At 33.6% G+C, this 8074-nt stretch overlaps 1 pseudogene; it reads right to left on the bottom strand.

Moving 5' to 3' along the window:
• Positions 1 to 7617: 7617 nt before the first annotated feature.
• Positions 7618 to 7866, bottom strand: LOC114038399 (annotated as a pseudogene).
• Positions 7867 to 8074: the final 208 nt, after the last annotated feature.

Here is an 8074-nt window from a genome sequence, read left to right as displayed (position 1 = left end):
TGATCATCCTAATGGACTACTTTGATGCTGTTGCTTGGGTCAGGAAGATATGGGCTAGCAAGATTTCTGATTAACCTGTGTTTCAAATCTATTTGATTTTCTGACTACATAGATCTCTTTTATTCTATCCCACACTGAGTAGTCAGAAAACAGTCATTTTGTTAAAAAATAAAATAAAATAAAACAACAATAATCTGCAACATTATATTTGCTCGTCTAAGTCTAGTATCCTGTCTGGTTAGTTCTTAATTATTACATTCAGATCAAATGATATTCATGCTTGGTTGGGGCAGATAGGTGGCACAGTGAATAGAGCTCTGGCCTTGGAGTCAGGAGGACCCGAATTCAAATCCAGTCACAGACATTTAATACTTACTAGCTGTGTGACCTTGGGCAAGTCACTTAACCCTGATCACTTCACCAAAAAGCAAAAAAAAAAAAATCATACTTGGTTGTTGCTCCATAGGTTCCTCTGAAAACTGGAAATTAAAACCCATGATAATGGTCATAAACCACACATTGTGACCAAAGCTCTCTCTTTTTTTAAGTAATAATTCAGTCCACCATCTAACTTCTAAGGTATTTATTTACATCCCTGAAATTACAACCTTTTTTAAAATGGGCACAATTAAGGAATCCACTTAATTCATATGATATTCTGTATGCCTATTTAAATATTTTGTCACATATGTTCACTGCCCTGGCCCCCTCAATTTTAGTTGTCAATATAATAAGAAAAATGTTTGAGAAAGGGAAGAAAAATCTATCAATCTGTTAAATAAGTAACTTTATTTATTTTAACTTATACTAGGTGCCAAGATGGGAGAGACAGCATATAAATGTTCATTATGAAATACTGCACAAAAACAAATTTATCATTGAGTGTGTTATCATTTTGGGAGCTCAAACCAATGACTAATTTTGGCTTACCTGTTATTGAAAGAATTTGGTAATGGGAAAGAACATTTCGAAAAGAAGTCAAGAAAATTTGTTGAAACATAACTTTTCCCCTAGTTTCTGATAAGTTTTAGCCTCAAGGTGTAAACACTTATACTATGAGATATGTGACCTTTGACAGGCTTGATACATATATACACATAAATTTATAGGTACATGTTTATATGTATGTGTATATATAATATATTATACACATAAATAAAAAATGTGCACCCATTCACATACCTCCCCACAACTCACTCTGTGGGTGTATTTCAATTATCTTAGAATTTTCAGTATATGGAACTTTCAAACAGATATCAATGTAAATCTCTTATCCCCAACTCAGAAGTTCACCCCTTGTAATAAAGAGGAGAGAGAGAGAGAGAGAGAGAGAGAGAGAGAGAGAGAGAGAGAGAGAGAGAGAGAGAGAGGGAGAGAGAAAGAGAGAGAAAGAAAGAAAGAATAAGAGTTTAGAAAATCTCCACCAATGTATAAAAATGTCTGAAATCAATATATGCAGTGTTCCATACCCGCAGTCCACACATCTTCAAAGTGGGGGTGTCCATTTTCATATTTCTTCTTTGACACTAATTTTTATCATCATAATTTCAGAGCATTCTTTTGATTGTTCTATTTTTATCATTTCTATTTCTACTGTTGTAGTCATAGTTGATATTTGATTTTCTTTTCATTTGGTTGTTTTCTTTTTGGTTGTTTCTTTCACTTTCTATTAGTTCATATAAGAATTCTCATGCTTCCTTGTATTTGTCATATTCACCATTTCTTACAGCCCAGGAATATTCAATTGCATTCTGGTACCATAGTTTGTTTAAGGATTCCCAAGTTAATGGATATATCCTTAATTTTTTAGTTTTTTTTTCCTTTTGAATAGTGTAGCTATAAAAATTTTAGTATATATAGAAGTTTTTCTTTTAATCAAAGCTATATTGGTCTCCATACACTATATGCTTAACAATGGCATATTTAGGACAATTATATCTACATTTTATTCATGTATAATTCAAAATTACTTTCCAAAATGGTTGTACCTATCAATAATTATGCTAACAGTACATTGGTATGCGTATCTTCCTCTAAATCCTCCAACACTGCCCTTTCTCTTCTTTTCCTTTATTTAACAATTTGGTGTGTGTGTGTATGTATGTATGTGTGTATACATATATACATCTCTATATACATGTATCATGTATATATACACATCTCTATATATACATATATCATATATATACATCTCTTTATATATGTGTGTATGTATATATATATATGTATATGCATTGTTAGAGTTACAGTGAATCTTTAAAGGCTTTTGAAAATTGTATTTCTCTTATTATTAGTGTTTTGGCACTGGTAATGTCTTCATGCTACCTCTTGTATAGGTACCATTGAATCATATAGGGAGTCATCGTTGGTAATATACAGCAGCCATCTTATACCCACTAGTCACCTTTACTTTGCCTTTTGGGTCACTGCAATATTTATTATTTTTAGATATTAAAGTCTCCTTTTTTATACCCATATAGCATTAATAGAAACATTCATGTTTTTAAAACACGGAATTTTATATCAATAGGCAGAATGGGATCATTGAAAATACTACATAATCTGCCAGATACAATTTGACCAGATATCTTACTGCAATTATAATTGATATTAAATCCTGAGATAATTTCATTCTTCAGATAAAGTGTCTATCTAAGTTATATACACTAAATCAATGGGTTATATTGAGTTGGAATTTGCAATATACATTAAAATGTTTTATTATGTTGATTTTTAATCTATTTTTTTTTTGGAAAGGCTACAGATTTCATATAAAATACATTGCTGTGTCCTAGGATTAGAAGCAATTACTACAATAGTTTCTGTGAGTAAGTGAACATAGAAAGTCTTACTATTTACATAAAATTCTCTTTTGACTATGCACATGAAACTGGCAAAAAAACAATTCCATGAGAATAATTTGTTTCTCTTTTTAAAAAATTTTTGATATTGACATTTAGTGTATCTTTGAATGACCAAAGTTATCAGTTTAGGCACTTCTGGAATTAAACCTGTATTATTTTAATATTTATAAAAGATAAACACAGCCTTTTCTTCATTTGTTATAGTAACGCCATCCTCACTGGGACTATGATATTTCCATTCTCAATGTGTTGCATTAAAAATCATAAATCAAACTAAAGAAGTAGAAAGATAGTGGAAAGAATAACATACTAAGTATACACAGAGGTAGTACATGATGAAACTCCTTGAGGGCAGGGATTGTTTTTTAATTTTTTTCTATCTCCAGAATTCAGCACACTGACTGGCAAACAGAAGGTTCTCAACAAACATTTATTTATTGACTGACTGATATGATTATGAGATTTTGAGGGACAAATTCTCAAGATCTTTGGAAGAAGGTAAAATATGGATGAATGTTTTGTGGGGTAGCAGGGGATAAGACATAGAAGATGAATCACAATTCTCTTTTCCCCTCTACTTTGTAGAATTCTTTACTTCCTTCAAGACAGCTCAGGTCTTTCCTAATCTCTATGGTTGGTAGTGTCTCCCTCCCAAAACTACCATATATTTATTTTGTTTTAAAAGTACATATGTTGTCTTCTCCAATTGAATATAAGCTCCATGAGGGTTAGAGACAGTTTCAGTATCTCCACTGCCTAGAACATATCAGTTTCTTTTTAAATGCTTATTGATTTATTGATTAATTGAAGGTTATATAGACCTGAATAAACATGGAATACCACAGTATCAAAATAATCATTGTTACAAATCACTCCAAGGATAGTCTGCTGACTAATACCATGAAGAGTTAAAGTATTATAAAATAAATTATTGCAAAAAGTATGGATGAAAACTAACTGATAACCCCATGAAATAAGAAAGACCAAGGTATCATTAGTGGTCAGCTTCCTGTTGTACTAGTACTCCTGAAATATCTAGAAGTCTAGAGGAATACCTGCAGAATATTTGGGGTAGATGAACAATGACTGCATAGGATTAGAAGGCATTTACAAAGTGTGATCTTCAATGCTCACATCAATGAGTTCACAGACACATAAAATTGTTGAATAAATAAAACAACTAAACTAATATTAAATTGAGTAAGAAAACACATCTATACCCATATACTTGGTTACAAAAAATAAACAATGACAAATTCGGAACCTCAAGGAACATATATTTCAGAGTTTATACAAAATGAAAATATGTAAGTAAAGACAATGTGTTTTGTTTTGCTTTGAGGAGGGAGAGAGTAATAACAGTGAAAAATGATTTGCATAGGAAATAGCAACTAAGCTGAACTTTGCAGGGAGGTCCTGAAGTAGAACAGTAATCATGTAAATGGTAAGCAAAAAGAAGATTAATATGAAAACTAATGTGGAAGTAAAATTAATGAATTAGCAGCTGATTGAATACGTCAGGGGGAAGGCAGATGTTTGTTTTTTTCAATGTCTTTCATACAGCTATCCTTCTAAAATATGATATTCACTTCTTCCTGCTAGTTGCATGACCTTAAATATTAAATATTTATTATGTTTTTAAAGTGGCACCAGTGATTTACTTACAATAACTCTTTGAGTGATGCAACTATAATTTTTTTCATATTTTGCAGAGGAAGAAACTGAGGTTCTGAGAGGCTATCTGATTAATTCATGATAACACAGTTATTAAGTGACTGAGGCAAGGTTTGAATTGAGGATTCCTGAATCTAATTCTAGTGCCCTATCCATGCTAGGGAGTCTACAAGTAGTTTTTCAGATAATACTAATATTTTACGTGTATGTAGCATTTCACTGTGTACAGCTAGGTGAAACAGTGGACATAGCACTTGGCATAGAGACGGGAAGACTTGAACTCAAATCCAACCTCAGATACTTACTTGTTGTGTGACACTAGGCAAGTTAACCTCTGTTGTCTCAGTTTTCTCATCTGTGAAATGGGGATAACAATAGCACTACTTTGCAGAGTTGTTTTGAGGATCAAATAAGATAATAATAGTATAGGGCTTAGGACAGTGCCAAGCACATAGTAGGTGCTAAAAATGTTATTATTGTTATTATTATTAATTTTTTATGTATAATATCTCATTGAAGCCTCACCACAAAGCCATGGCATAGGCAATTATTCTAGTCTCACCAAATATAAAGAACCATTTAGAGTAGATAAATGAATTATCCCATGTTACACAGATAATAAATGATAAACCAATGATTGAGTCCAGAGCTCTTGATTTCAAATTGTTTCCACTCTGCTTAAGAATACTGCCTCTCCATCTAATCCTGAATTCTACTTATAGATGTCGATTTATGAGTATTCCTGTTTTCATGGATATATATGTTAATATAATCACGCTATTATCAATTGAGGAATGGTGCTTTAAAAAATAAATTTCATCCAGTTACATATACCTGTATACACACACACACACGTATATGAAATGAGACCTTTATTAGAGAAACTTTTTACAAGGAATTATCCCAGTGAATATTGTCCCATATAATCCTAGCTTTATCATATATGTTTGTGTATTATGTAATCAAAATTATCCACTTAGTGTTCTGTGACTTTTAGTCCTTGTTTCATCAAGAACTTTTCTTCTATCCATAGATTTGATATATAATTTCCCCCATAATTTTTCTAATTTGTTGATAATGGATAGGAGTATGGAAGAAATTAGACTTAGGTAAACACGTTACAACTTATATAAGGGAACAATCCCAATAATATTCTCTTTGATCTGTTTTGCCCCCACCCAGAGTTTACCTTGGAAACATTATATTTTGTTTGATGTATTTCCCAAAGGGGTCCATTAGCATTTCTGAAAATATTCAAGCTACAAAAACATTGGATCTAAGACAGATTTCATTTATCTCAGCAAAAAAAAAAATGTAGAATAGGCTTATACTCAAAACCTTGGCAGTCAGGAAAAAAATTTCTATTTCCAGAAGACATGAAGTACATCTCCCTTCTAGTACATCTTTCCTTCACTCTAGACTCAGTACCCAATGCATGGATAAATGAGTTATTCTTGAATACATAGAAGTCCTTGCTATGGTTTGTTGTTCTCCTTAAGGGAATGAGTGATATAGCATATAGGTTTCTCTTCAGGCCTGGGCTTGGTATTTTCTATTCATCTCTCCTTTCCCAACTACTCTCAAATAGATAATGTATCTCCTTACTATCTAAATTGCTAATTGATGTATGGAATTATTAAATGGGACAGACATGCCTAGCTCTTTGGCTATCACCAGGAAAGACTACAGTGGTAGTGGAGAGTAATGCTTCAATTACACTTTAATGAGGCACAGAGGGTACAGGGGCAAACAATAAAGACAATACGATAAAAGGGTGTTTGGAGGGGGGTGTGAAGAAGTAGATGACATGGGGATGGGCTTAGGGTGGTACAGAAAGGTAGGCAGTATGGGGAAGAGGATGTGGTTGAGAAGACGCATAGACAGTGATTTATGTAACATTTGATTAGTGCTGGGAGCACCTAGCAGCATACATTCAGAGAGAGATAGAAGATTGCTCAGAGACAGGAGTTTCATAGTTTTACAGTTTTGGTGGGATGCAGACCAACTCTTATTTGAGCCACCTTGGAGTTAGGGTTAATTCATTAACACAATTCACATTATCTGAAAGAGATCAGCAACACTTTAGGACTAGTTGTTAGCATCCATAGCATCTTAAAGTTATCAGAAGTATTTGGTGTTCTGCTTGTTTTACTTTGGAAGTCTGGAGACTATTTGAGGCTTATAGACCATGGCAATTAGCAGAACCCAAAGGACTACTTTGGACAAGGCCTATCTGTCTTCCCTTGATGTAACACATAGTCTCAGGTTGTGATTTTCAGTTAATTTATGATACAGCTAGTAAATAAACATAATGTTTCTTTTTTATCTATGGGAAAGTTTGTAAATGTCTTCTAGGTTCTCCTTTGTAATCTTACTTCCTGTTATTGTTACTATATAATGGCTATTTATAAACTTACTATATTAACTAGAAGATGGGGCAGCCAGGAGGCATAGTGGATAGAGTGCCAGATCTAGAAAAACTGAGTTCATATCCAACATCAGACACTGACTAGCTGTGTGACGCTGAGCAAGTAACTTAACCCTGCTTGCCTCAGTTTCCTCATTTCTAAAAATGGCAATCATTCTAGCATTTTTGCCAAGAAAACCCCAAATGGGGTCACAAACAGTCGTACACAACTGAAATCTAATTGGAGAAGGAAATGGCAAACCACTCCAGTACCTCTGCAAAGAAAAGACAAAGAGTCAGACTTGACTGAAATGATTCAACAACAAAACTAGAAGAAAGTTGAGAAGGGCTAAGAATAAGATAAAATTTTAATACATTGTCTCTCCATCAATCAGCTAGAAAGATGATGAGGACACCTGACAAGGAGTATTCAGCCTTTGACCAAGGAATTAACACTTTTCTCAGTAGATAAAGAGACTTGCTCATCTGCTCTGGGCATATGACTGTATGCTTGCCATAACTCCTCATACTAAATCAAAGACCCAGGAATTTCTTTATTTGGTCATCAGTCAAAATGTTGTCTATTTTCATTTCCCACTAATTTATTTTTTTAATTTTTAATTTTTTGCTGTTTCCTGATTTATTAAGACATATTCCACAAGATTTCTCCAATTAGAAGTTCTTTGAAACAATACCATCATTTTTTGCCAACTGGAGAATAGTCATTAGATTTTACCATTCTACAAATTGCTCCACAAGCTGCATAAGTTTTAAACTGGCGATTAAATCTGCCTGTGATCTTGTCAGCCTCAGGCCACATTCATCTGGATGAACTCATGGTCCTTTGCCGGTGATCCTGTTGCTCGCAGAGCGTTTCTGCAGCACATACAGATCCGCGAACTCGCACGAGTCGTTCTGCATGTCGGAATCTGAGAAGCGCAGTGCAAAAGGGCAAGTGGCAAAAGAGAAAAGGAGGCTGCACTACTCTAAGCAGGGCTGAGTCTAATTTATTTTTCAATACATATTTTACCGATATTGATCTTGAAGGAAAGATCTGTGACACCAAGGCAATTGTGCATTTTCTATCGCAATCTCAAGTCTTCTAAACTATGTTCAAGATTCCTACAGG

This window comes from Vombatus ursinus, unplaced genomic scaffold (genome assembly GCF_900497805.2).
Source record: "Vombatus ursinus unplaced genomic scaffold, bare-nosed wombat genome assembly UNPS02011014.1, whole genome shotgun sequence".
Taxonomy (NCBI): Eukaryota; Metazoa; Chordata; class Mammalia; order Diprotodontia; family Vombatidae; genus Vombatus; species Vombatus ursinus.
This window is presented reverse-complemented; position numbering and strand designations above follow the sequence as displayed.